This window comes from Quercus lobata, chromosome 6 (assembly GCF_001633185.2).
Source record: "Quercus lobata isolate SW786 chromosome 6, ValleyOak3.0 Primary Assembly, whole genome shotgun sequence".
Taxonomy (NCBI): Eukaryota; Viridiplantae; Streptophyta; class Magnoliopsida; order Fagales; family Fagaceae; genus Quercus; species Quercus lobata.
The window spans coordinates 22,472,217-22,478,328 of record NC_044909.1 but is presented as its reverse complement, the minus strand read 5'-3'; the positions used below and the strand labels follow the sequence as shown (position 1 = coordinate 22,478,328).

The window sequence follows — 6,112 nt, the reverse complement described above, 5'->3', positions numbered from 1 at the left end:
TTGTGCTCGAGAAAGTGTAGCACATGCACAAAAAGAACATAAGGTGAAGCCTCGGTAAAAGTGCTTAATTCTTAAAATCTAATTGGTGTGTACTATTAGGCTTGATGCCAAACTCACATAACTTAAAATTGGAATGTATATTATGAGGCATAAATACAAGAAACTTACATGATTGCAAGCTTATGACCTAGGAGATGTGGGAATTATATGATGTAACTCTTTAGGTGATAGTCTCTTTTAAATTCTGTGATGAATTTTGTAGACTTTGTGATTGATTGCTATTCACATATTACCTCACATGTATCTCAAGTTTTTGTTAATCGCACACACTACATGAGTTACTCTTTGCTAAACATTGTACATGTTATTGTGTGTGTTTATGGTCTGACCAACCAAGTTTTTGCAATTACCTTCAATTATGTGCAAACTAAATTTGTTGCTTGAAAATTTGTGGAGAATGCAAGAAATTTTGTTTTTGGGAATTTTGGGCTTAAAATTCTTGTTGGAAAATCATATCATCTCATACTCATGCTTTTTTGTTCTTAAATTTCAATGCTTTGAGTTAAATCAACTTGTTTTTCAAAAATTGTGTTTTTCCTCAAAAATATGGTGAGCCTCTGCCTGATTCGATCGGTCCATTCTGTTTTTCAACTGATCGAAATTCTTAAAATTTTTAAAAATTTGAGAGAGGGAGTCTCTGTCTGTTTCGACCGGTCAAGGTTGATTTTCGACCGATCGAAACTCGTGAATCAGGTTTTTCAAAAAGGCAGAATTGGACTTTTTCAAACTTACTTTTCAAATAGTTCTTTTCTTTTATCTCTCTCCGCGTTGGCTCTTGGCTCCACCATCCAATTTTTGTCGTTTTCCTTCAAGATTTTTGCAAGGTTTTTGTCCTTAGAAGCCGGTAAGTCCCTTTTGCCCTTCTTTTTCAAGTTTATTTCTTGTTTTCATGCATTATCATGAGTATTTTCGGCATCTTCAAACTTTTTGGGGTTTTTAATGATTCAAGCCTATTCTTGTGAAATTGATCAATGGGTTTTTGTGCCATGATGTTATATGGATGTTCCCTATAGTTTAATTTGATCAATTTTGTGGTTTTGAAAAATTGGAAATTCTAGGGTTTTAAATTTTATCCGAATTGGGGATTTTGTCAAATTGGCTTAAATTGATGAAATTGGCTTATCCAATTGATGTATTTGGTCATTATTTTTGTTATTATATCATGTGTAATGATCAATTCGTCAATATTTTTTTTTAAAATTGATCAAGTGGTTTCTATAATTTTGGGGTTTTTTGTGTTAAAAACCTTAATGTGCAAGCCAATTTTGTAATTTGAACTTTTTTGGCTTAATTCACTGCATTAGAACATGCATCATGACATTTAAACTTGTTCATGCATCATATAGATTTTGTTTCTATATTTTGTTTTGTGCTAACTTGCAATCTGCCCTTGGTTTTGGTTTGTGGTTTTTTGTTCTTTCGCTCTGTGTTTTGATCCTTATCTTAGCACCATGCCTAGGAAAACTAGAGCTCATAGGACCACTTCCACTTTCTCTGAGTCTCCACCTAGGGTTGAGCTGTTTAAGAATGATAAGAGTAGAGAAGCCTATGACTCTTTGAACTGTAAGCGTAAGATCTGGTCTGAGCGAGCAGTTGTTTTAGATCAGCTTGATCCGGCCATTAGGGCCAATTTTGATTCTAGAGGTTGGTTGCCTCTCTTAGAGATAGATCATCCACCCCCGACCGCCCTGATTAGAGAGTTCTACTCGAACCTCTTTTGTCACGTCTATGATTCCAACACCCTTATTCGGAGTTGGATACGAGGTGTAAAGTTCACCATTACCCCTCGGGTAGTGGCTAAGGCTCTTAGGGTGCCGGTTGTTCGGGATGCTGACTATCCCTATGATGAGTCACCCTCTTTAGACGTTGTCATGTCTTACATCACTGGGTCATCTATCCAGTGGGGTACTGATCCTCGGATCACGTCCGCTGAGCTTACCGAGATGGCCTATCTCTTCTTTAGGATTGCGTGTCATTCCTTGTGGCCTATTTCTCACTTCCACACCATCCCTTTAGAGCGATGTGTGTTTTTGTTCGCCTTTGCTTCTGGAGCATCCTTCAGTTTTCCTCACTTGTTCCTTCGTTCTTTGAACGAGGTTCATAGGAGTTCTGCCGTAGGGCATGTGCTGATTCATCCTATTTTCATTCATAGGATTCTGCTCTACTTAGGTCTAGATGGTTTTCCGTTGGGTGAGCCTGTTCATGTGATAGCTCCCATTGGTGCCACCTTTCTTCGTCAGAGGGCTGCTCAATTGAGAGTTGCTCCTCCTCGTCCTAGACTGTCACGACCCAAATCCATGGAACATGAATTTAGATACATGACTAACTTGCTAATCTTACATGACTTATCAAGCATAATTAATCCAAAATAATTCAATACTCCAAAGAAACAGTACTTTTAAAAATCTCTTACAAAAAAAAAAATCTAAACTCCACAAACGGAAAATTAATCTCCACCATAACAAAAACATGAATTACAAATTTAGGGTAACTAAAATCCTTTAAGGTTTCAAGTAATACTAACGTTGCCTAAAACTCCCACGCTCTACCTTGCACCTTACGAAGCAATCCAAAGGTTCTGTTCCCTCAACTAAACTTTAATCTGAAAATTGTAATTGATGGAGTGAGCCACACATCCAATAAGCAATTATACACAATATACAACAGAATAGAGTCAAGCAAAGCACGAGTTTGATTTCACAATTTCACTCAAAATATTTGATATAGTTTTCCAAACATATAAAGAAACACTAAACACATGTATATAATCAAATCTTAAAGTTATTCAAAAACACATACAGATAATTGATCAAAGCACAGTGTCACATATACATATCACATATTCTCACATACAATCCTGTGAGCGGATACCAACATCTAACCCCTGTTGGTGAGGGATCAACACGTATTCTCACATACAATCCTGTGAGCGGATTTACACACATATCTGATATATCCGATCAATTCTAAAAAACACTTATTTTAAGTCACATATCACGAAGCAAAGTTTATACAAAATAAAATAATTTACTTGATATTAACAATTTATTTTCAAATATAGAGGCATATCAAAGATCACAATATTGAATAGAATATAAATCAAAGGATGCTTGACTCTCTTGGGAAACGAATAGCGACTGAGGAGTTTATGTAAATATATTACAATTCTTTAGTAAATATGAAAATTAAATTTGCTAAAAGAAACATTTTAAATACCATTTGGAGAATAGGAATATAACCTTAAAATCACTTGGTTTTAACAAATTTAAAGAACAAGAACCTTTTTAGAAAACTTACTTTGAAACTTAATTATTTTCAGAAAATAGTTTAGTTTAGAATCATCTTTTAAATGAGATTGGGACATTCAAAACGTCATTTAAAATTCGAAGTTTCTCTTTAAAACATTGTCTAAAAGTCGAAGTTTCTCTTTCAATGATATAAAAATAATGCTTTCCATAAAATTTAGAAAACGTAAGCTCTAGAAACATAACTTTTGAAAACCTTTGACTTCTAAGAACCTAAAGAATAAAACTTGTGCATATTATGCATAATTACTTACCTCTCTTGCTAATACTTCTGAACACAGTTGAACACTTTAATCTTCCGTAAGCTCTAAACAAAAGAATGCTTTAATCAGTAAGCATGAAATCTAATCCTTTCCTACTGTCCCACAGAAATCAGGTATGAAAACTAGTTTCTTATATACCATTGAATTAAGCAATTTATTATTCCTTATCAAAGTCCCACCGCAACAATATATCCCCAAAACTAATCTGTACTAAAGGAGTTCAAACAAATCTTTATAACCACAATTGATATTCTAGGCCAATTATGTTTCCTTGCATTGGGTCAAATCTCGTATTACCATTAGAGAAGCAGTAGCCGAAATATTCTAGACCTTAGATTTAACATTCCCATTGAAAACTTAAGGATATAGAGCCACCTTTAAAATTAAAAGTTATAATCTTGAAGTCTGTAGGCAACTTAATGAGATCATGTACTGACTATTAAAGATTTAATCATATATATATATATATATATATATATCATGCTTTGTTAGACCCAAGGTCCTCGATTTCAACAGGTAACCAATATTAAATACAAAACTACCATAAACTTAGGAGTATAACCATCGGATCTCTTCGTGAATAACGCCTAAATATATAACCTTCGTTCATGAATACATGGTGTGGCAAGCTTTGGATTTAATATATCTATCGTAATGAAAACGTAAAAAGCCATCTACATGAATTGAGATTTAAAACCATGACTTTTGTTCTTGAATACAAACCGTAGGCAACTAACTTAGTAATGTAAATCGTATTCTAGGAAAATACCCCTTTTAACAATCTACACACCACTAACATTTCCATGATAAAATACTAAACCTTTAATTTTTTGTTTCTAACAGTGAGAAAATCATACCTGGAACAATTGGTTGCCTCTTCAAATGTATCTCTTCTAAACTCCAAGGAAAAACCTCTTAGCCTCTTTGATAAAACCCTAGCCTCCTTAGTGATGAAACCCTTCTTATCCCAAAACCCTAATTATTTTTTTCCTCCAACTTATATTTTAACACAAAAGAGATGTGGGCTTGGTGGGGTAGTGGGCTGGATTTTAAAACCCACTTGAACTTATCACTTTATATTTCAAGGAGTCCATAAAACATCTTCCTCTTTTCCTTTTTATTTATTTATTTTAATTGTCCCACTAAATCGTATACACTAAAACTTTAATTTTCTCATCTATTTGTAGCACCACAAAATTGTCGACTCCCATCTTACTATGCACACACATATGGTACCTCAACTCTATATTAAAATTGACAAGGTACAGTGATAATCATAAAATCAAAATTTGGGGTATTACAGGTGCGTCATCTAGTAGTGTTCCCCTTCCTCCCTCTTCTACAGGTACAGCTGCTGCTGAGACTTTAGGTGCTGTTGCTGATGTTGATGCTGCTGTTCCTTCACCGACTGCTTCGGATGATTCAGACATTCGTCGCACGTTGGATCATGTCTTGACCATTCAGGTGGCTCAAGGACAAATTTTGGTGGATGTACTTGATGAGATCCGTGCCTTGCGTGTGGAGTTGGCGCAGTTTAGACCACCTCCCTTTTGATGATGGATATCTTGTTTGCCCTTTGGCATTCCGTCACAAAAATGAGGAGTACTTGTAGGATTTTTGTTTTCAGGGGGAGATTATTTGTTTTTGGTTGGAGCTTGTGGAGTTTTAGATTGTATCTAGGTGCTTCACTGTGTACTTAACATTTTTAGCTCTTACCTTGTTTTTGATGGGATATTCATGTAAGGGGGAGTTTTATGTTTTTGTTGGTACTTTATTTGTTTCTTGTTTCAAACTGCTTATTGATTTATATTTATGAGTTATTCATTGATATATGTCTTTATTTGTGTGTTGTTTGAAATCAAGAAGTTATTTTGTTTACTTGTATTATTTCCACACATGCGGTTATGCATTTTGTTTAGTGTTTCAGGAAATATACAGGTTGATTCAATTGAGCTGCTGTCTACACTTGCAACTGATGGATAGTAGTTAGGATTGAATTTGGTTTATGAGCATTATTTTGTAAAGGGCTTTTCATTTTGTAAACTTTGAGCTTCTAAGTTGTGTTTTGTCACGGATTGCCAAAGGGGGAGTTTGTTAGGTTCTAAAGTTTAGAATTTTATGTATTTAGAACTCTAATTTGTATTGTTGGCAAACCATGATCAAAACAATATGTTTAGAAGTGTTTAAAGCTAGCTCAAAGTTGTATGTCAATGTAAAGTTGGAATCGAGTTTAAAGCAGGAAGCACTGTGGCTTTCGGCCTGGCTCGATCAATCGAAGCTTAGGCTCGACTGATCGAAGCTCGAGCAGATCGCTTTTCTATAGATTCGTCCAACTCAGCCCTATTTGTTTTAAAACGTTTTTAGGGTTTCTTATTTGTCCTAAATATAAAAGGCAAACCCTAACCACATTTTAGTGTTGCTCATATTGCGGTTTGTGTAAATCTCTTGTGAGATCTAGAGGAGCTTTCCTTTACACAAACTTAG

General features: G+C 34.8%; 1 long non-coding RNA gene across 1 annotated transcript; it reads right to left on the bottom strand.

Annotated features, from left to right (window-relative positions):
- Nucleotides 1-2,589: 2,589 nt before the first annotated feature.
- LOC115994115 lies at nt 2,590-4,572 on the bottom strand. Its single transcript, XR_004093122.1, has 3 exons — nt 4,486-4,572; nt 3,620-3,672; nt 2,590-2,662 (listed from the first exon to the last, which is right to left on the bottom strand). It is a non-coding gene; the product is annotated as an uncharacterized LOC115994115 (long non-coding RNA).
- Nucleotides 4,573-6,112: the final 1,540 nt, after the last annotated feature.